Source organism: Sceloporus undulatus, chromosome 5 (assembly GCF_019175285.1).
Source record: "Sceloporus undulatus isolate JIND9_A2432 ecotype Alabama chromosome 5, SceUnd_v1.1, whole genome shotgun sequence".
NCBI classification, from domain to species: Eukaryota; Metazoa; Chordata; class Lepidosauria; order Squamata; family Phrynosomatidae; genus Sceloporus; species Sceloporus undulatus.
Genome location: NC_056526.1, coordinates 129,356,952 through 129,381,626, shown reverse-complemented (window position 1 = coordinate 129,381,626; position 24,675 = coordinate 129,356,952). Strand labels below are relative to the sequence as shown.

The 24,675-nt window shown below is 36.3% G+C and overlaps 1 long non-coding RNA gene across 1 annotated transcript; it reads right to left on the bottom strand.

Moving 5' to 3' along the window:
• Positions 1 to 1,014: 1,014 nt before the first annotated feature.
• LOC121931885 lies at positions 1,015 to 24,178 on the bottom strand. The gene is made up of 3 exons (XR_006104223.1): positions 24,057 to 24,178; positions 9,665 to 9,763; positions 1,015 to 1,148 (listed from the first exon to the last, which is right to left on the bottom strand). It is a non-coding gene; the product is annotated as an uncharacterized LOC121931885 (long non-coding RNA).
• Between the last annotated feature and the right edge of the window lie 497 nt (positions 24,179 to 24,675).

The following is a 24,675-nucleotide window of genomic DNA, read 5'->3' as shown; positions in this document are numbered from 1 at the left end:
AGATATCTGACAAACATCTTTACATTTTTCTTGTCATTTTCTTGCTGTGCTGTCATGCGTATATACATCAACGATACAAATCAAAAGTAAAATTTAAAAGCAATGTGTAGAGGAATGCAGGCAACAGTTTTAAGGAAGCAGAGAAATGCTCCTCTACTGGATGGGATACGAGATCTGTAGTCCCCTTTGGTTTGGATACTAATCTTTTTGTAAACTGGACCTATGTTCAGATGTCACTTTTTGCTGTTATTAAAAATCATGTATTCCCTTAATTTTTAAGAGATTCCACTTAAGCATTAGGAAGAAGTAAGGGCTGTTTGCCAGAGGAACACACCGCCTCAGAGAGTGGTAGAGTCTCCTTCTTTGGAGCTTTTCTTGGATGGCCATCTGTCAGGATTGTATTTATTGTGATTTCCTGCATGGCGGGGATTGGACTGGATGGCCCTTGTGGTCTCTTCCAACTCTGTGAGTCTATGATTTAATAATTGATTTATTGGAAATACAAATATTTCCTATCAAGAAGAGCCTCTGTTGCCAGGAAAAGAAGTTACTCTAACATCTAAACCATAAATCATACCAACTACTCCACTCCTCCCGCCCATGCTTTTGTACTGTTCTTTTAAATTGTAAGCCGCTCTGAGTCCTAATTTTGGAATAAAATGTAGAATAATAAGAACTACTACCATGACTGCTACTGCTCTACACTAAAATTGTTTGTCTCCAGGCTAGATTTCCATCAACATCTGCTGGTCAAACTCTAGCACATATTTATAAGAAGTACTTCTTCCAATAGTGAAAGACATCTGCTTGTCATAGCTTGTGATTTCACCCATCTATGTATTTTATAAGGGTGTCTATCTGAGGGAAATAGATGCCTCTCAGAGGGAAATGTATACCTTTTATCCCGTTGATCCGGATAGCCTCTTTGTAGCAATAGGTGGCATGTGTGCTGTTCTGCTTCACCATGAGGCATGGACACTAATCCCAATGTGAAAGAAATACAAAATCATCCCATGGATATACTTATCTTTTATTATTTCCTTAAAGTACATTTGCTTCTTTTCCTTATTGTGGTTTTGGGCTGAAGCCTTAGAATGCTTTAAGGATTCCTCTTCTAGCTTTACACAATGTTCCAGGATGTATAATACCTGCAAGGCAGAAAGGCATTCACTAGATGCATTTTTCCCCCTTGATTCTTAAGAATGATGAATGTGCTCTTCTCCCCTTCTCCCCTTCACTCACACTATTCCCAAGAAAGCTGTTTTTCTTTTCTTTAACTTAATGGATTGCCATAATCATGCAATTGTGCAAAAAATAAAAACAAAAATAAATATAGACTGAAAGGCATGCTGGGAAGGACACAAGGCAGAGGCTATGGACACCTACATAAGGAAGAAAAATGCCAGGAGTAGCACCATGGCAATTTGAAAGAACTGTGTGATAATGACTGTCCTTAACCTGGTAGGTTTGCATTTCTTAGACTAATGGGTTTGTGGCATTTTATGAACCTGATGTTATGAAGTCATTAGTGAGAAAACCTATACGGATGAAGAAAAGGCTAACGTATAGCTGAAGAGTTTGTCAGTTTCATTTACATTATACGTTTTTTTAAAAAAATTCCCTCTTAATATTGTAATATTATTTCTGGGGTTTTTTTAATCTTAATTATTATGCTATTTGAGGGACTGATTTGGAAAAAAAAGTGTGATAAAATGTGATGAATAAATATAAAATAATCTAAAATAATCTTCCTTAAAATACTACAAATAAATTATTTAGAATAATTTATGCATTATTATTAATAAATTTATTTATCAAAAATAAATTTATCTCACAGCTCCAGAGGCTTTCTGAATCATGAGATGCTTGACATAAGAACCTGAAAAGCATTCAGGAAAAAAAATTAAGAGCAAGTTAGAAGTAATGTTAGAAATATTCACGTATTAAGGAAGATTCTGAAACTGTATGATTTGAGGGAAGAAGAAACTATACCATGATATGTTGACCATGATATCATACCAGGATGTGGTGGAAAAGACGTTGTGAACAAAGCTAACATCCATGTAATAGGAAAGGGATATAAGGAGAGTACAATTCCCACAAGAGTGATTTTCTTTATGACATATGGAAGGGAGGACACTGTCCAAAAACAACTGAGGTATCTGTTCTGGTTGACTGCAAATAAAAAGGTTTCAAGATGTTATGGGGCTGTGTTTTATTATTAAAAAGCCTGATGCATTTCACCTTGTAAATATTTTAAGGACTTCTTCAGGAGGGCAATTAAAAAGTATAATAAAGAAACCAAAGACTGATTATTTCAAACAGATGGACATCTTCAGTTACATCCGGTCCAACCACCTTTATTAGGAATAGCATCGTAATGCCTCTGTGTTGTCATATTTTTCCATTAGGTAAATGTGTAAATTACCAGCAGACTTTTAGAAGATCAGCATTTCTTAAAGGAAATATATTAGAGAAAACAGAATGAGCATTCTTCAAGGAGAGGGACAGTACGTTGTTATGCCCATTATCACTGGAATAGTGAGGCCAGATCCTTGCTCAACTATGAAATTCACTGAGTGATTTTGGGATAGTTACTTTCCCAAATTAGCGCACTAACAAAATCCTGCTGGGAAACGGGGTTTAAAATGGAAAAAACCACAAATGCGGGAAGTTTATCAGACGACGTTACTGCCAAAGTGAAATAATGTGAAGTGAAAGCGAAAGAAAAGGGAGAAAAAATGCAGCTTTTCACCATCGGAACTTCCTGAAAGTAAAAAGCTTTTCTCCCTTTTGCCTTTGTTTTAACTTTGTGTTATTTCACTTTGTCAGAAATGTGGTGTGATAAACTTCTCGCATTTGCAGCTTTTTTAAAAATTTAAATCTAGTTTAAATCCCGTTTCCCAGTGGGATTTTGCTAGTGTGATAAGGTGGAATGCCCTTTCTGAAAGCAGAACATCAGCACAAGGCTTATATTCCTGCATATCCTTTTCTTTTCACCAGTTAAGGACCAAAAGGAACCTGGTTACTTATTCTATATTACTGCTTTCAAAAAGGCAGTAGGAGGTCCTGATCCCACTTCTGCCTCAAACAGTATATCTATGTCCCTCAATTCTCATAGGAGTAGTAGCATATTACTACCCATTCTTTTCACTTACTCACACTTTGGAGCTTTGCAAATTTTGGAGACGGGTACAGGACCTTAGGACATACGAAGATAAAGTTTAGGGACTGTATTTATTTATTTATTTATTGAATTTATCACCCACTTTATATCCCAAAGTGGGATTCAGGACAGTTCAAAATATTTTTTATTTTTTATTATTTTTTTCTCAAGTCTTTTTTATTTATTATTGAAATAATAATTACATATTACAAGTACATATATAATACATGACATAAAATATCTCCCGTTTCAGACGGTCTCGTACCACAATATTTATACAGAGAGATTATTTTCCCATAATTTTGCAACCTCTTTCCATTTGGCTTTATAATCCTGGACCATTCTATCATTTTGGGACATTGAGATCATGTCCAAGATTGCTAACTCGTTCAATTTCAAAATCCATTCTTCTAATGTTGGAATAGAGTTGACTTTCCAATATTTGGCAAATAGAATTTGAGCAGCAGTTATTAAATATAATAAAACACTCAGTTCATCCTGAACTAAATTGTCCCGGATCCCATCAGTAATATTTAACAGAAATAATTCAGGGGTAAACTGAATCCCCCCCCCCCCATTACATTTGTTATAGATCTGTGTATCATTGTCCAATACTTTTTAGTCGATTTGCACCGCCACCAAATGCAATATAAGGAACTTCCTTTTTGATTGCATTTCCAACAATAGGAAACGCCTTGTTTAGTCATTCTGGCGATCTTAATTGGGGTCAAGTACCACCTAAAAATAACTTATAATAATTTTCTCTTAACTTAATACATTTAGTAAAACGGATATTTCTTTTCCATACGTTTTCCCAACTGTCCAGAGGAATAACTTTGCCAATGTCTTGGGACCATCATATCATGTTAGACTTTACGATTTCTTCCATCATCTCCATATTCAACAGAAATTTATACAATTTTGTAATTAATTTTTGCGTTGGACCTCTAATAATGTTATTAAAGTCGGTCTCTTTACCCTCTGTTCCATCTCCAGAATGATCTCTTCTCCAATCATCTCGAATTTGTCAATATTTAAACCAATTTACATAAGGGTCCATCTCTTTTAATTCCTCTTTAGTTTTTAATTCTTCTTTTCCTCCCCTCTTTATTAGAATGTCATCATATCTCAACCATTTATAAGACCGGGAGTATTCTTTATTATGAAATGCCTCTTGCGAGGAAGTCCATCTTGGTAGATGTCTATAAAGTAATTTTTTATATTTGATCCAAATAGAGAACAAAGCGTTTCTCACAACATGCTGTTTAAACACTTTAAACCTATGAACAGTATTATAACACAGATATGCATGCCAACCTAATTCTAACCCACAAGATTCTAAATACATCATTTTCTCATCAGATAATAAAATCCAGTCTCTAATCCATGACATGGCACAAGCATTATGATAAATCTCAAAGTTGGGTAGACCAAGCCCTCCCCTGTCTTTGCTATCTTGCATAATCTTAAATTTTATTCTGGGTTTCCTGTTATGCCACAAACATTTTGATATATCTCGTTCCCATGATTTGAAGATACCCTTAGTTGTCATGATTGGTAAAGTCTGAAATAAAAACATCATTCTCGGCAGCACATTCATTTGAATAATAGCATTTTTCCCTAACAATGAAATGTTTTGTGAATCCCACCTTTTTAAATCAGCTTTAATTTTCTCCCACGTTGGTATATAATTATTCTTGAAAAGAACAGAATTATCTTTTGTCAAATTTACACCTAGGTATTTAATTTTAGATATCAGATGGAACTCCGTTAATAGATTTCAGTTCTTCTTTTTCCTTTGCCATAAGATTTTTAACCAAAAGACCACTTTTTTTCTTATTAGCTTTAAATCCCGCCAGAGTACCAAATTTTGTTATGATTTCTCAAGTTCTTTAATTGTTTTCTTAGGGTTTTCTAATATAATAACAAGGTCGTCTGCAAAGGCGCGAAATTTATAAGAAAATTTAGTAATGTTTAGACCTTGAATTTGATTATCGTTTCTGATCCTGTCATTTACTACTTCCATTACCATTAGGAAAAGTAGGGGTGACAGGGGACATCCCTGTCGCGTACCCTTTTCAATATTAATCATATCCATTTTTTCTCCATTTATATTAATCTTGGTATATTGTTTGTTGTATATTCTCATTATCCAGTTCTTCATTCTACCTTTTATACCCCATTCATCCAGTAAAATATCTAAAAAGTTCCAATTAACATTATCAAAAGCTTTCTCTATATCCACAAAAGCCAACCCTATCTTTCTTTCTTTGTAAATTTCACCAAACTCAAGTACGTTCAATACCGTGTCTTTGAGGTGTCTCTGTGGAGGAAGCCAGATTGATCAGAATGAATATTAATAACTAGTAATTTTTTCTGTCTTTCCGCTATAATGGCTGCATATATTTTATAATCCAAGTTCAATAGAGAAATTGGACAATAATTCTCAATTAATTCAGGGTCTTTGTTTTCTTTTAGAATTAAAGTAGTTACCGAGTGGGACCAAGATTCTGGATAATTACCGAAGTCAATCTGTGCTATAGTTTCCAACAGTGGGGGAATAAGCCCTTCTTTGAAAATCTTATAGAATTTTGCTGTAAAGCCAACAGGCCCTGGGGCTTTATTATCTTTTAATCTTTTAATTGCTAGATCTAATTCCTCAACAGAAATTGGTTCATTCAAAACTTTAGATTGTTGATCTGTCATACTTACATTAATTACCTTTTTTATATATTCTCGGATATTAACCCTTTTTTCATCTGTAATCTCTTCCGCTTTATATAAATTTTTGAAATAATTAGTAACTATATCCTTTAATTTATCTTGTTGGGTGGTGGTATTAGTTCCCTCTCTTAGTCTTAATATTGCTCTTTCTTCTTTTTTCTTTTTCAACTTCCATGCAAGCCATTTCCCCACCTTGTCAGCATTTTCAAATTCATTAAATTTAAAATATTTAATTTTGTCCTTCGTTTCCTGCATTATATTTTTGTTAATTTTATTTTTAAGTAGCTGTAGATCCTGAAAAATGCCCTTATCCTTTGGATTTTTCTTAGCCTTCTGTTCTTTTTCTTTCAGCATTTCCAATACAGTAATTCTTGCTCTTTTTCTCGAGTCTTTTTTTTCTTAATCATATGCTGTTGCATTAATATCCCCCAAAAACCACTTTACCTGCATCCCATATTATGTGCATCGGCATTCCATCTTTAATATTTTATTGAAAAAATAATTTTATCTGTTTCTTAATTTCTTTAATTACATCTTCATCCTCTAAAAGGTAGTTATTCAATCTCTATATAAATTCTTTTGATCTTTGATGCAACATTAAAAGGACTGGGCAATGATCTGAAAGTTCCATTGGTAAAATTTCAACTCTATTGATATCCATATACACGAGTTTAGATGATAATATCATGCTTATCCTTGACCAGGATCTATATCTATTTGAGAAGAAAGTAAAGTCTTTATCCTTAGGGTGAAACGATCTCCATACATCTATTAAACTTAAATCCTCTACTAGGTCAAAAGCAGATATAGGAACCTTACCCTGTTTTTTCTTAAACTGGCTTGACCTATCTTCTTTAGTATTCATAACCCCATTCCAGTCTCCAGTGATAATTATATTTTCATAACTCCTTAACTTTAGCGTGCAATTTCTTAAAGAAATTAGATTTATTTTCTTGTGGCTCATACAAATTAATGATCAACAAAGGTTTATTTTGAATATTTATTTCAATAGCCAAGTATTGGCCTTGATTATCTTTAAAGATTTCTTTAGCTCCTAGATTTTTGCTTACATAAGTTGCAACCCCTTTTCAGTTGGTCTGCAAGCTGAAAACAAATTGCCTAATCTCTTATTCTTCAACATTAAAGAATCTTTCATATGTATATGTGTTTCTTGTAAGCAAATTATTGAAGGTTTCTGTTTGATTAGGTAATGAAATATTTTCTCCCTCTTACTTTTAGAGTTTAGTCCATTAACATTCCATGAAAATAATAGATACATCACCTCACAACTGGACTCTTAGTTAAATAATCAAAAATTAATTCTTTTTTCCCCATACTTTATTAAAATCTTGTTGTTTCCCCTTTTTCTTTTTTGTTGTCCCCTTGTGTTTCCTCTTTGAAGATTTCCCCCTAAGTGCTGTAGCTCCTTTAGCTTGTTCTAATGATTCTTGTTCAGAGTCCTCATCAGAAACTTCTGATGAGTCACCAACTGCTCTTTTCTCTCCTTCTATCTCCGATTCCTGTCCCTCTTCTGATGCAACTTGGTCTTGTCTATTTATATATTAAAAATATTTTTAAAAGACTAACATTAAAACACTGTATATTATTTCTAGCAACTAAAGAAAGAAAGTGTATTACGTCCAAATTATTGCTAGAATTTTCTTCAGTCTTCTGTAGATTGTTTATTAGCAGGTGGTGTTTGTTTTTCTTTCAAATGGGATTTTCAAAAGAAAAAAAACCTAGTATCAAAACTTTCCTAGTCAAGCAGTAGTTTTAGAACTACTGTATTCACTTAAATACCTCAGAAAAGGCATTTTGTTATAGAACTATACAGTCAGTCCTCTATAGCCATGGATTTTTTTCATCCATGGATTCAAGCATCCATGGCTTGAAAATATTTTTAAAATATATAAATTCCAAAAAAGAAAGCCTTGATTTTGCCATTTTATATAAGGGACACCATTTTACTATTCCATTAAATTTAATGGGACTTGAGCATCCATGGACTTTGGTATCCATGGGGACCCTGCAACCAAAGCCTGGTGGACACCAAATCTGTGTGTCTAAATAAACACACAGATTTGCATTTTGTACTTTGCCCATACCAGTTTACTTATATTGAAGGTTTTTTAAAATGTGTTTTATGACAGCGTTAAAGTAATTGTATTGCTGAACGTTTAGTAAACACCTTTTGCAAAGTGAAGATTGCTCACCATGTCAGAGTTTTTGTTAATTTATTAAAACATCTTCTATATATGCAGCTAGCTTGCTACATAGTGGTTATGACCATTCTGAGCTACAGAATAACCTAATACTGTATACTATTTCTGTTGGGTAGAAATACAGAACATTGTAAGATAATTACGAAGTTCTAAATCAGTTGCCAACTATTTATTTTAAAAAGTGTTCCAGACTTATTAGCATTAAGGGAAACTATAGTGTAGTGTATTAAATTTTGGTTCTATTTTGCATTCATTTTATTTGTGTCACTGTGCAATTTTATAACATTTTAAATATCTTCTTACTGATATTTTCTGGCTAATTTTACTTTCAATTGCTTCTTACAAACTTTTTTCCAAAAGTATTGTGCATGTTAAATTGTTTATCAGCTCACAGGGGGGGGGGTAACAAATTCTATTGCTAGCCATTGCACTGATATAGAAAGTTCATTTTGTAACATTATCACAGGTAGACTTTAATTTGATTCTTCTTGTCCATTATCTTGAAGTACATTGACTCGACCAAGTGTTTGTAATTATTTAGGTCACAAGTTACATCAAGATTAGATGATTTTCTAGTTCCCACCTAAAGCTACTAAACAGTTGTCCAACCATGTCTCTAACACTTTCAAGTTTCTTCTGTATAGATGTATCAGTGTAAAATGGTACACTTAACTGAAAGATTTTTAGAAGACCCACCATTATCCTGAAAACTGTGGATTGGCTACTGCTATCTACATCCGAGATAATTAGCGCTCCAGAACAGGAACAAAGCTAATAAATATATCAAGGACCTAGTAACTATACTAAACTGTAAGGATCTCAGACAGTATGCTGTTATTGGATAGTAACCAACTAATTTTACCTCGGTATTTACTTTTCTTTGTAGTAGTCAGGAAAAAAAATGCCACTGCACTAAATTTACAATTTAAAAAAACCCTTTAAAACATTTACATTGAAAGGGATAAATTTATTGTTATGTGCCTTCAAGTCATTTCAAAATTATGATGACCCTAAGGTCAACCTATCATGGGATTTGGGGGGCATGATTGATTTCGGCAGGGGTTGCTATTGCCTTCCAGTAATGCTGAGTGTGTGTGATTTGCCTAAGGCCATCCCATGGGTCTCCAGGGATTCAAACCCTGGTCTCCCCAGAGTCCTAGTCAAACACTAAAACCATAGAATCATACAGAATCACTGGATATTTATTTCACTTACATTAATTATAACTTGATGTTTGAGTTTACATTACACTTCTGCAATAAAAGAATCTTACTGGAATGCAAAGAATGCAGTCTTGTCTCACTTAATTAAGCAGATACTGTATATTCCTGGACATTGCTTCTTAAACAGAAAATATGGTACCAGAGGCAGAAATAGAATAGATCCCTGCACCACAAAAATGAAGAGCAATTTGTATTTCAGGAGACCTTTTACTAAGAACTAACCATTTACATGTGTGAAATGAAACAATCAGGTCAGGCAAATTTTAAATAAGTAAACAAAAACACAGCAAGCCTTCTACATGTCATGCAAAGGCTTCTGCAATGCGTACCTTGCCATTTTCTTTTATCAACAATGTCACTGTAGCAATCTAAAGCTTTCAGCACAGTTCTCCAAAGCCATTGAAAGCTCAACTCTCCCAGTTGAGTAACTAAAAATAAATAAATAAATACAATATGTTACCTTGTGTTGTTATTAACTGTCCTCGAGTCGAAGTCAACTCATGGCAACCCCATGAATGAGACATTTCCAAATCTCTCTGTCTTCACCTGCTCTGCTCAGGTTCTGCAGGCTCAGGGCCATGGTCTCCTGGATTGAATCCATCCATCTCATACTGTATGTGGCCTTCCTCTCTTTCTACTCCCTCTAGTTTTCTTAGCATTATTATATTTTCCAATGAATCATGTCTTTTCATGATGTGGCCAAAGTACGACAGCCTCAGTTTGGTCATCTTGACTTCTAGGGAGAGCTCAGGCCTGATCTGCTGTAATACCCATTTGTTTGACTTTCTGAATATCCATGGTATTCTCAGCACAGCATCTCAAATGAGTAGATTCTATCTGCTTTCTTCAATGTCCAACTCTCACATCCATTCATGTTTATGGGGGGGAAACAATGGCTTATACTATCCTTACTTTAGTGTTTGGTTTTATATCTTTGCACTTTAGGGTTTTATCTGCCTTATACATTTTGGAAATCTGCTACAGCCACCCCCCCCTCCCCCCCCCCCCCCCCCCCTCCCTCAGGACAGAGTTAATCTGTTCTTCACTATAAATATGTTTTAGTTCTAGTAAACCTTTGTTGGCAACCTAAAGAGTTAGTCTCCTGTCCAATCTGTTGCTACACACTGGGAGCTGATTCACGACTACAGCTTCATGACTGGTGGGTGGTTATTGCCACTGGAAAGCTTTATTCCCGCACTGAGTGGGAAGAAGCCTCTCCTAACCTATGTTCCCAAAAGCTTTAATAAAAAGAAAAAGGAAAGAAAAAAGAAGCTTCACTAGCAAAGCCTCCATGAACTGAGGTATGCCTCAGTTTCTCCTTCTTTATCTTCCACATTCCGTTTGTTTAGTATTTCAGAGACGTGCACAGAATTCATTCTGTCCTCTTTATCATAATATTAGTCATAATTTGAAAAACAGTAGAAATATCTGTTATTCGAAGATTTTGAAAGCTTTTTAAAGAGAAGAAATTATGAGCACTTCTCAATGAATGAGTAAGAATTTTGATTTTTTCCAAATGAAGTGAAAGGATGGGACCTTTCAGCTGACAATTCAATGGCCAGGATTTGCATAAGTAAAGCTATCATTCATACAGGGTTTTACCAGAGGCTATTTCCTTTGTTTGGATGATGTCCCCCCCATCTTTGCTCACAGCTTTGCTTTGAAAAATAAAAGAGAACAAAAGGAGAGAGTGCTTTGTGTGTAGGTGGTGGTGGATACTTTCAGGGTTAGAGTTTAGAACTCTAGCCTCCCACTTCACCATAGGGTTAGGGTTAGGGATAAGGGGTTAAAGGTTAGGGGTAGGGGTAGGGTTAGAGTTAGGGTTTAGGGTTAGGGATAGGGTTGAAAGATCTCCAAAAACAGAAACACCAGCACCGTAGAAGAAAATTGATTTCACAAAGAAATAGGTCTTACGCTGATAGGTGAAAATGTTTGGCTTCTGGTGGGTGTGTTTCAAATTGAAATTGTTTCTGGTGTGATGGGATTTCCATCTCTGGCCTTACGAGTGTAAAAAGTCTACAGCATCCACTGCTGGTCCTTGAGTCTTGAAGACTGGAAAGGCTTTGACAAAATTTGAGTCATTGTTAGTCGTAGTGCCCTCTCTGTGAATGTGGGGCTGGGCATGCACCTCATGCAGTGCCTTTACCAGGGTTTAGTATGTATATTGGCCCTTATGACAATTGCAAGGCAATCCTGCAAACTCAGAATATGCTTTTGGAAAAAGGAAAAGATAAAAATAAGATATCCAAGTAAAAGTGGTTTTTTATCCACTGAACAGTTTTAGCACTTTGGACTCTTACGGCAATGTTCTTTGTCAAGAGCACACTGGATCATACTTAATGTGTTTGGAGACAAGCCTGTGCAAAGTTCAAGAATCCAGAAAAGTGCCAAAACAAAGAGTTTAACAGCCAAGAATTAGGATTTGTCAGAAACAAGTATTAAGCAGTCAAAGTGTCAAAACTAGAACACCAACTGACTGAGTAATGTGAATCAGAGATGTGTCAAGAAAGAGTGAGAGTAGCTTGCAGTGAAAAGCAAGAGGAAGGCCAAGGCAAAATGCCAAGAGCAGAACTGCTGCCTTGCAGGAAACCTCACATATTTCATGGCTAGCATTCTGCTTTCTCCAGTTTTTCAGGAGGCATAACTGGATGACTAAAGGTGTGAATTTCTGCTGTCATCCAACTCTAGTGGCCAAAGCAGATTTACTATATTGCACAAGCAGGCTTTTATTTTTGTAGTTCTCATGATCTTGCATTATAGTAGTGATTTCCTCTTTATGGTATCCATGTATTGTACCACAAACCAAACTAGACAGTATTAAGCAACCCTGCATATCCCATGCTGTATTTTAGGGTCCATCTCTTCTGCTTACTGACCTTTCTAGAAAAATCGCCTAGGTCAGTCAGTCAATCAATCAATCAATCAATATTTATTGATTAGCCCATAGGCCATCTCAAAGTACCACAATACAAAATAAAAAAACAAGATAAAATTCTATATAAAACTCTGTGTAAAACTCTAAATAAGAGTTATATAAAAGAACATGAGAGTAAAATATATGAAAATAAGAATAAAACTATAATAAAAATGTATAGATACAATATATTATCCTAGTTGAAAAAAGCATACAAAGTGATGCTTGGGAAATTATAGTGAGGATATCAGTGATGTGATATGGGCATCATATGTGGATTCAGGTAATTCATCCATTGTGAATTCAGGTAATTAAGAAACTTAAATCACTTGGCTTGGATATGAAATATCCCTCAGATTATCACTCTAATAAAGCCTGCAAATTAAAAATATTTTTTCTTCCCATTTATTTATTCATTAATTGCATGAGATGCACATGATTTTAATTGGTGAATAATTGGGGGAAAATACAGCTGGGAATCCTTAAACCAAAGAAATTAGCTAAACAGTTGACTGGACAGAGAGGATGACAGAAACTGTTTGGAAAAGCTTCTTCCAGTGACAGAGACTGATGTGGGGGCATAACAAAGGTCAGCCTTTCTTACATGTCAATCCCAACTTTTCATTGCATTGCATCACCAAAAAAGAAAAGAAAAGAAAATAAAGAAAGAATGCTGTTATTAAAGCCAGTTTATTTTATATTCTATAATACAAATATACAAATGTAATGTAAAACCAAACATTATATCTAGGGAAAGGTTAATTTGAGAAATAGTGCAGTCCTGGATTGCACACAAGGATCCCCCTCATGGTAGGGGTCCACATGGTATGTGAATATGAGGCCGTGACTTTGAACATGTGCAAAGTGCCTCTTTTTCCCCCATTTTTTTAGCAGTGAGCATTCATAACTTAATCCAATTGAAATGTGTGGGTTTTTTGGCAGTCTTGAAATCAATTTTTTTGATCTTTTTTTCTTTTAAATTGATTATTTAATTATGTCTGTGCTATCATAAGCAAATTTTTTCAGCCACGGAACAATAAATTAAAGGGAGTGGAGATTAGATGTTTTTTAGAAACCGCAGCAGTATCAATAAGAGTATAATATGTAAATACTTCTCTATTAGTAAATAAATTTTACCTGACAAAAGACTGTTTAAGGTGCTGTATCAAATATACAAATTTACTGAACATACAAATGATGTCTGGTATATCATGCATATTGTCCATAATATATGAAAAGCATTACAGTATTTTTAAAAAAAATCCAAGTTGATTTTTTGAATCCAAGGGGATAGGTTCACTACATTTATTTACTTCTTTCCTTTAAAATAAATGGATTACTTTGGCAAGCATTTATAGACCACAGTCAGCCATGTTTGCTTTGTATATTTATAACTTATCTTTCTTGGAAAACTACTGATTTGGATTCAGCCAAGCAGTTTTAAAAGATTGGTGTGCAACCACTAGGTGTCAGCATTGTTTCAATATATGTTTATGTTTCCTCAATAAAAAGCATAGATAATTTTTTTTAAAAAATTAATTGATAACATTCCCCACAGGTCTTTTTCCCTATCCCAACTGTAAAGGTGAAGCCAATAGTCCTTTTGGACTCATCCACACCTTTCTTTAAAAGGGATGTACCACATATTAGTCAAGGAAAGAGGGAAACAACAAATGATATCTACAAATGATTGGAATAACTGCAACAGGGATGTGTCTCATTCACAAAACGTATACATCTAGATTAACAATATCGAGTCTCAATAGTCACAAACAAACAACAGTATACACATGAAAAACACTGTGTTGTATCCTTGTGAATGTCAATAGTGATCCAAGTCCATGAAATAAATATATACAGTGTTGGCAGTAAAATTATTCTACTGCTACAACAATAGAATCCAATCAAAAGTCTGGGGAAAAGATCATTGATGGTACTTGCAGCAAAGTAGCATCAAGATGTAACATTGGATCACTACTGACATTCACAAGGATACAACACAATGTTTTTCATGTGTATACTGTTGTTTGTTTGTGACTATTGAGACTCGATATTGTTAATCTAGATGTATACGTTTTGTGAATGAGACACATCCCTGTTGCAGTTATTCCAATCATTTGTAGATATCATTTGTTGTTTCCCTCTTTCCTTGACTATTTTAGTGTAAGCTTGCTGCTCGTTGGTTGTGTATGTACCACATATTGACACAATGCATTTGATTGATTGCCTTGCACTACAGCTGGTTATTTCAGAAAGCAAAGAAATAAAACATTTCTGAATAGATTAAAATAGATTAATCTATTTCAAATGGCTGTAATTAAAACTGCTTCTTAATCATAGGTTAGTTTTGGCCTTCTGTAGCAAAGACAAGTGACATCACATTGTCAGGTAAAAATCCAGAACTTTGTTTATTATCTGAATGCTGTAGCTGTGATTGCGCATCCTGTGCTTTAAAAGTGGAATCATATGCCTGTTTAATTGTGAGACTAGGTCCCAATGAATTCAGTGGGCTTTACTCCCAAATAACTGTCAAGGTGTGCTTGCAGTCTGAGGTCCCAAAATCTACACGAATTGCAGCAATATTGTGCATGCAGACTGAGCCAGACATGGGTTCCACAATGTTGCTATGCTGCATGAAGTTTGAGTAGGGCTGGCATGGCATATCTCTGCAAGCAGAAATTTAAGCTATGCCAAGGAGATGTTGGATTGTGGCCATCATATTACTTTTATGCTTTTCTGCCTTTTTGAAAATGGATGCAAGTTGAATGGCTGTTTGTATTGGGAATTTTATTTATTTGTTTAGCATTCTGCTTTTCTCCCAATACGAGATTCAAAGTGGTTTACAATATAAGATAAAACAAATTCTAGCTTAAAGAATATTGAATACAAAGTGGGTTTTTTAAATTAAACAAACAATCTAAGGAAAACATTGGCTTTGATCTTGCATTTGGCAGCTTCATTGTGAGAACAAGGCTCCCATCCAACCCCTTCCACTTTCTCAACTGCAGCCCCCCTGAACTTGGCCATTTCCTGGCTGAAAGCAGACACAGTGACAGACAAGTGTTCTGCTATTTTCCTACAGCTAAATGCACAGTGATGGGCATCTACAGGATCCACTAAAGGTCCTTGTGGATGATGTCTTTGCTTTGCATCCAGTTAAAGAAAAACAGGGTTCTTCTGCTATCCACTGACCAGAAAATTGCTGAAGTTGGCAGGGGCTGAAGCTAAGAAAAGGTGGGTTGCAAGGAATTTTGGTCCTCCTGCAGTCAGTAAAGCTTTCCAACCTTCACATCCAAAAAAGTGAGTTGCAATTAGGGTTGCCATAAGGCAGGACCTCCAAACTGGGACAAATGTAGGACAAATGTAGGGCAACATTTTCAAATGTAGGACATGTTTTTTAAAAATGGAGGACACATGAAAAAATTGATAATTTTTAAAAAATGTTAATATAAATGCATGTTTCTTAGGCATGCTCAAAATGGAGGACATTTTGGCATTATTCCTAGACAGAAGGCTGAAATGGAAGCCCCACATAGAAGCTAGTAGAGCAGTAGCTGTGAGATCAATTGGAGCAATCCTTAGATTCTATAATGAGGCAGGGGGTCATCTAGTTGCACCTACTGTCAAAATATATCAGAGTAAAGTTATAACCCAGATTCTTTATGGTGCTGCCGTGTGGGGTTGGGATGATTCCCAAATGGTCAAACTGGAAGCCATCCAGAATATGTTTCTCAGGAAATTGCTCCTACTTCCACCTGGCACGCTTGCAGCCTTGGTCCGGGCTGAGGTTGGCCTCCCTTCCATTAGAGCTCGCATTCACTTTACTTTACTTAATTATTGGAGATCTGTTAAAGATTCTACGCTTAAGGTTTTTCCTAAGTTGTGTTTTCAATATTTATCAACCTGTAAAGTCTGGAGCTCAAGACACCAGAGGCTGCTTGAATTATATCCTGCTCTAACTGAAAATTCTTCTAGTTTGAATTCAAGAGAGAAGCTCCGTGAATATATCTTTAACCATGATGTACACCTGGATAGGGTGGCTATTAATAATTCGAAATTTTCCAATTGGTTTAGATTATATAAATTGGACCATCAGATGGCTGTTTATCTAGGGAATCTTACATTTCTAAAGCTTAGACAGGCTTTTACAGCTCTTCGCTTCCAAACAATGCCCTCAGCCATGATTGACGGTAGATATTCACATACACCTAAGGATTCCCGTTTATGTATTTGTAGAGCCCCAGAAATCGAGGATTTGCCTCATTATTTGTTTTCTTGCTCACTATATACTGGTCCAAGAGCAAAATTTATGGGATCTATTCTGTCCAATTTACAGTCTAATACCATTTCTGAAAAGATTTTTTATCTCTTGTCTGATATTGATTCTAAGGTAACTTACAAGGTTTCATTGTTTGCTTCAGCAGCAAACAAAATTCGGGCAAGGGTAATAGCAGACATTGCAGTTGATTGTCAGGGGGATGACTTTATCTAAACTTTGAAGCTGTTTTTGTTTTTTAAAAATGTTTTTAATGATTCTTAGGTGGATGATCTTACCCAAATCTTGAAGTGGTTTTTTTCTTTTAAAGTTGTTTTATTCAATTGATTGGAAGTATATTATGTATTAAATCTGGATGCTATTTGATGGAATATTTTATAATTCTGAATTGCTGTTATTGGTTTTATATTTTATCATGCGAATGGCCTTTGGCTTAAGCATTAATAAAGATTGATTGATTGATTGAGAAGGCTGAAATGTACTTCTCTTTCTGGCCAACACCCCCCCCCCAATTCTACAAGAACATTTCCCACTTCCAAGCAGGCATAGCATTTGCAAGATCACAGGCAGACCCTTGTGCCACTGCAAACTACATGTCCCACTCCCAAGCAGCCATAGCATTTGCAAGATCACAGGCAGTCCCTTGTGCCATTGCAAACTACATTTCTCACTCCCAAGCAGCCATAGCATTTGCAAGACCATAGGCAGTCCCTTGTGCCACTGCAAACTACATTTCCCACTCCCAAGCCTTCTTAGCAATTCCCCCCTTCCTCCTTTTCCTTGTTCCCTCCAACCCTCCCAACCCCCTCACCCCCTCTTTTTCCCAGGTATGTCTCAACTTAGGAGGGATTTATGGGACAGATCCAAAGCCTTTTTTCTATTCTAATGGGGGCAAAGCCTTGAGAAGCCCTGGACCCCTGAGAAGAAGAGGAGGGGGCTTAGAGAGAGGAAGAAAGAGAAAAAGAAGATGAGGAGGGGGGAGAAAGGAAGAAAAAGGAGAGGAGGAAGAGGAGGGGAAGAGGAGGAGGAGAAAAAAAACGGAATAACAAGAAGAAGAGAAGGAGGAGAAAGAGAAAGAGAAAGAGGGGAAGAACAAAAAGCAACTTGCCTGCAAAGCCCTCTCCGCTTGGAGCATGCCCAAATAAGGAAGCAGAGGGCTGGCCAATAGAGGCAGGGCAGTGCAGCAGACCCCGCCCCTGCTGGTTTCAGTCCTCCTACTGCTGCTCCAAGCATGTTTCATAGGCAGCACTCTATAGAAGGCAGGCAGCAGCCCTGGGAGCTCAGAGTTGGGCAGCCACCCGGGGTCGGGGTCGGGACGGGACCGGGCAAGCCCCCCAGGGGGCAGGAAAGTCCCGCCCACCACCGTGAAATGGCAACCCTAGTTGCAATAGTGTAAACAGATTTGACTTACCTTATTGCAATTCACTAAGAGGATGCCAGAGAACAATTTAAAACAGTTAAAAACACAAGCACATCACAAGACTTTATCACACATGGGTTTTAAATTTTAGCAAGAGAATGGCATCTTTGGCAATATCTATTGCATACATCACTTCCAACTCATTGCTGCTATGCTTCTGAAACTTTGCCGGAGTGCCTCTTTTCATTGACAGGAAAATCCATCAATAAATGGCCAATCATGCTGCCACCTCCACAAGTTCAATAAGTTGCCCCCGCTGCAGTCTTGATGTTAGGCAGTCTCCTCCTTTTCCCCTCCCTTCCTCCCCCTCGCTATTCCAAAAGAGCCTGTTTTCTTTTTTTTCTTCTCCGTTTTTACTACATTGCATTCCCAAAATTATGTTATAATTTTTTTTAAAAAAATTAAAAATAAAGGGCTTGCTGGGTGTGATTAAAGGGGAATGCGGGAGAGAGCATGCGGGGCTGTGAATCACACAAAAAGCCTGCATCACATTATTGAAGAAAAGCATGGTAATAAAAGCTCCCAAACTGGTATGCTTCGATTCTCTTTAAATAATGTGAGTGTAGCAAGACTGAGTTGAGACTGAAGCTCATGTGACAAAGTCCATCGTTTAAAAATACAACACTTCAACACAAAAAAGGTTGACAGTAAGCATTACCCCCCCCCCCCCCCCCCAGTCCATCGTCCATTTATCTTTTAGTACAAACCTTCCTTTGGATGATGCACTGACTTCTGCTCTATCTTCCGTTATCAACATGACCACCCTATGGTCAAAGCTGGGAAAGATTACTTTGGGGACTATAATTCCAAATAATAATAATAATAATAATAATAATAATAATAATAATAATATATTTTTAAATCCTCCAGCCCTCCATAGTTAAAAAAAAGTCCCTTCTCTCTCCCAGTTTTTTATGCCATCCAGAAAAATAACTTTTCTAAGTTCTGTCTATGGATTAGGTTAGCCTGATTTTATCACATTTTATCCAGGAAGTTTCACAATTATTTCATTCTGGAGGAATAAAACATATGCAAGGTTTCCTTTTAAGAGATGCTGGTGAAATAGTTCGACACTATAAAAAAGAAGACTTCACTGTATTTCAGTTAAATAATGTCAGCATTCCTTCTTTTCCTCTCCTCCAACTGAGTGCTTCTCTGGCATCCTAGTAACTGTTTAGTCTCAATGACTGTTGTCATGACTGCTGAGGAGAAGCAAAAGCAATCCTGAAAGCAGTGTTTACCCTTCATTGAGCTAGGTTAATTCACAAAAGTTCCACCAGCCTTCTTTATCAGCAATTTTCTGCATGCAAATGAGAAATATTCATAGGTCATACTAAGAAGGGAACTTGGTACACAGGGACATCCAACCATTGGCATCCCATTGTCAGCCTTAAGAGCTTTGTACACACTGGAGTTTGTTTAGATATAGTAACAGTTCACTGGTATGCTACCTAGGGTGCCATTCCAAGGTGGCAGAAAATATTGACTTCCCTCCTTCAAGTTCAGAGACAGAGCTGTGACCCTGGAAGGAAAATGGCAATTTTGCTTCCTTCCGCTTTCTCGGCTCGGTAGAAACTTTCACATATCCTCCAAGATTTCACAGACAAAAAACAGGATACATGCAGCCAAGCAACATCAGAGCATGTTCAAGATGGCCAATGTTACTAAAGAGGAAGAACACACAATCCAACTGAGGCTGAAACAGTTTGCTGTCGCCTGAGCCTACCAGGAAGAGTAAAGCTCCACCCTTCCCCTCTTCTCCTCTTTTGCACCTTGAATTCAGTTTGCAGCAATTGAAGTAAGCTGAGGATAGCATACTTTAAGTCAGTGGTTCTCAAACTTTCTAATGCCGCAACCCTTTAATATAGTTCCTCATGTTGTGGTGACCTCCAACTAATGGTCTTCCTAAGACCATCGGAAATACACATTTTCCGAAGGTCTTAGGCTACTCCTGTGAAAGGGCCGTTCAACCCCCAAAAAAGTCACGACTTAAAGGCTGAGAACCGCTGCTTTAAGTGCTTCAAGTGGGAGGAAGAGAGGGAAACAGGGACATTTTAAAAGAGTTGAGAAAGTGGGATGACAAAAGATTAATTACAATTGTCCTTGCCAAATTGAGACAGTTGGACAGAATAGTATATGCATATTTTCCCACTAATATACATACAGTGTTTTTTTTTAAAAAATCGGGAATAGCAAACTTTGTGCAACTGTGATTACTTAAGGTATCATAGGACTTTATCACATGGGACGGATCCTGTGCAGAAACTGGATTTAAACTGGAAAAATCCCACAAAAGCAGGTAGTTTTTCAGATGATGTTTGGGATTAACCTGAACAGAAAGTAGAAAAAAATTGCAAAAGCGAGTTGTTTTTCAGATGACCTAAGCGTTAATGAGAATTAATGTGACATTAACCCGAACAGAAACTAGACAAAACCTGCTCCTTTTTACTTTCAGAAAATTCCAAAAGTAAAAAGGGGTGGGTTTTGTCTACTTTCTGTTTGGGTTAATGTCGCATTAACCCTGTTGTGTGTGAAAAACTACCCACTTTTGCAAGTTTTTCTGGTTTTTAAATCCCATTTCTGCACAGGATTTTTGCAGTTTGCCCTGTGTGATAAACTCCATGATATCGCCAGTGGCTGCCTCTTGTAACATCACACTTCTAACATCACTACAGCCTGCATCTTCTAAAATGACAAAGGTCTCAAATTTGGACCTTGATATCTCAGGGCCAGTGTGACGTATTGGTTTGAGTGTTGGATTATGACTCTGGAGAACAGGGTTCAAATCCCAGCTCAGCCATGTAAACCCACTGAATGACAATGGGCAAGTCATTCTCTTTCAGCCTCAGAGGATAGCAATGGCAAACCCCCTCTGAAGAAACTTGCCAAGAAAACCCTGTAATAGGGTCACCATAAGTCAGAAATGATTTGAAAACACATAACAACAACAATCTCAAGGCAAGAGATAGTCCACATTTGGCAACCTTAAAACCAACAAACTACAGTTCCTAGTTTACAACAGTGTTAATGATTTTTGCACAACTGGAACAGTTTTAGATTTGCAGTAGTATATTCCTTCAAAATCTATTTGGAAACAAGAAATAGAATGGAAAAGGCCTGTCTGATGCGGCAATCAACAAAGCAACAATCTCTTTGTAAATCAAAATTAATTGTTTTAAATATCTGCAATTTGCAAAAACCTGGCACGTATGCTTTAAGCAACATTGAAGAAAGTGTGGGAAGTCACACTTAAACCATTTATTAGAAGAATTATAAAACATAGCTATCTTATAATCTTTTCTTCTCCACCCTCTGTTACCAGGTGGCTTAAAGAATTAAAAAGTATAACCTTCACATGCAGCCCAGCTAATTAAAATTTGATCTCACCAATTAAACAGGCAAAATTTCAGCCTATTCCATCCTCTTTCCTGTCTGCACCGAATGAATTTAAATGATGCAAACAGAAACATTCCTTTGCAAAGTGTACGTTACAGTTTTATTGATACACATACATAAAGGTTTTAAGATATCTACTCAAATATATATAATGCAGAAAGCCACCCAAAGTCAGGGCAATGAGATACGTACTGAATTGCAGACTTTTTTTTTTAAATGGACATTTTAAATCAGCAATAAATTCCAACTGACTCACAAATATTTATTAATAGTACTGAAGCAAACGTTTGCTTTAAAACCACTAGAAATGACTACCTTCCACAGATCTTTCACAGAATGTTTTTCAGTGTCTTGGACTTGTGCCCAGATTCATCTTTCTGTTTTTGGTACTGCCTTTTTTCCCCCCTACATAAGTGAAAGTAAAAATAAAATTGTCACTGGTATCCTGGCCAGAAATGATGATGATGTTGTAAGACTGAATTGCAACATCACAGTTCACTATTCTAGTCATTGAAATATTGCATTGATGAAAAGATTCCCCTCCCTGTAAAAAAACCCTGACATTTTAAGTTGCACAGCCTCCCCCAACATGGCCATTTGCAAGTTGCCAGAAAGTGGGGATGAGCAATGATATTCCAGCTCTCTGACAAGAAGTGGACTGGAAGCTCATTGTTCATGCCCTCTCTCTCGTGTAACTCAGAAATGGACATGTTGGGGTGACTGCATGGTTTAAAACAAAATCAGAGGTGGCAGCATAGGGGAACATAGCTACAAGATGCTGCTGCTGGATTTTTGGATGCTAGATGCCTATATTTCTAGATAAAAGTGAATCATTTGTAGAAGGACTACTTGGAGGTGGGCTTAACTGATCTTAATGGCACATTCTTTAATTAATTAATTAATTAATTTTATTTTTGTCCCACCTTTCTCCCAAAGTGGGACCCAAGGCGGCTAACATACATAAAACACAACAATTAAAATTGTACAATTAAAATCATAAACATGTAAAAATTACAAATATAAAATTTAAAACATACAAAGTTAAAATTAACAATCTAAGACCAACCCTCTACGCTGAGACTTGTTTCCTAAAATAAGGTACAGAAACTGAGTGGAAGGAAAGTTTCCTGTTCCTTCCTCCATGCTGTCTTTTTAAAAATTATCTTTATTTCTGTCCCTCCTTTCGCCCAGTATGGGACCCATTTGGCTCACACCATAGATTCAAACAAAACACTGCTAAAAACCGTACTACAGTCATTTAAAATCATGACATTTTTTTAAAAATAGATTTAAAAGCAATGACACTATCTTATTAAAACATGTAATCATGTAAATTAGTTTGGGTGCATTTCAAACATAACAGTGAGATTAAAAAGTGTAGCACACAGAAATCCATTGAAACAACCAATTAAAGGCCAAAAGCCTGTCAGTTGGTATATCCACATGGAAGAATTAAATATCATGCTTTCATCTATGGAAGCCTTGGTATTTGTAGCTTGTTGTGGCACCAGAGCTCTTTGACAGCCTAAAGATATCACAAAACTACAGTTCCCAGGATTCCATAGGATTGAGCCATGGCAGTTAAAGTGATGTCAAACTGCATTAATTCTGCAGTGTAGATGCTTCAAGAGTATAAAGCTCTTTGCTTCATGGAGAAAGGAGAAGATAAAGGGTTCGTGATTTTCTGCAATCTATTCTTTGTGCTAGTCGGTATGACAAATTAATATAATACCCCAGACTGAATCTTGTTCTAAGCAGTTTCATTTGTATTCGGCCTTTCTTTCCAACAGTGCCTGGATGGGAAAGGCTCATTTCAGCCAGTGTGGGCTTCTTCAAATGAAAGAGACAGGGCATGAGTTGGAAACCAAGGACTTTCTTTCTGGATACTATACATAACAGTGACCAGGGACAGTAGCAATGTTGACTGAGGAATTTTGGAAAGAGTTGTTTAAAAAGGTAATTTTTACAAGCTCTAACTAGGATAGCTGAAGGACCATTTTTCCGGTATGAAACCAGCTTTTGAGATCATCACCTTCTCTGTATCCCAATGGGCTTACTAACATTGTTTTTTCATCCTTCTATTAAACATAAGCACAGCCACAAACAATTTTATGAATATACCTAAAGCACAAAAAAAAAATGACAAACACTAACAATATAAACAAAACTAAACTACTAAACAAAAATAAACATACACTACTAAACTCTTCCCCCCAGCTGATGGGTCTATACCTCTGTTTCCTTATATATGATAAAATGTTTATGCTTCTACCACATATCAACACATTTTTGCTCCACAGAGCCTAAAACTGATTTATATCCCCAATAAGGTCGTAAATAAGTAATAAATAATTACCAAGCTTTCTTAAAATAATTCAAAGAGTTCTCTTTCATCAACATTGCCAATTTGTCAATTGCAGCAAGATCAATAGTCTTCATCACCCAATCTTGTTATGCTGGTGTATCCTTTCCATTTCTGGGTTTATATTATTCTCACTGCTATAATCATATATTGTAATAACTTTTCACGTTTCTTCCCAGTTTGATCAGTTAGCTTTCCAAGCAGAAAAATCTCTGGATCCAATTGTATCTTGACAATAAAAATGCCCTCTAGCATTAAATGAATTTGTGTCAGGTCAGGTATATCTGTGCTTCATCAAAGGACCACCATATTTGAAAAAAGCCTTATCTTCTGTTTACATTTCCAACACTTACCTTATTAATATTGTGAAAGGACCAGGAAGAGGGTCTTTTCTGTGACTACAGTTAGTCTGTGGAAATTTATTCTATAGAGGCTTCTCACCTGCTTTCTAATATACTTCTAAATGAGGATCAAATCAGTGGCTGGTAAATCAGACAAATGTGTCTGATGTTTGAATATTTTTAATGACACTGCATTGTGGTGCAATTTTAGAGTATAAAGAGTCAAATTTATAATATTATCCTTGTTGTTAACGGCTTTGAGAGCTTCAGAAGAAAAGTGGCAGAGACATTGTTTAACTAAATAGCTGCTTTCGTTAAATCCCTTTGAGATTCTTCATCTATCTAATCTCAGAGGCATACTTGGGAGTGTTTAAAACAGTCTGATGTAATCTTTGAAGCAGTTTAGTGCAAGTGGTTTATTTTTAAATTGGCAAAGTTTCCATGACACAATATTTGATGAGGTTGCATCATAGTTGCTATTTGTCTGCACAAAAGGCCAAAGTTATAAGAGGAAAGAGAGGCAAAGGCTGAGAAGCCACAGTCCACATTCATTGATTTGACCTTAGACAGAATGCTGCAACTTCTTGGCCAGGAGTTGTTGTTTTTTTTATTTCCTTATTTTTACTGTAAT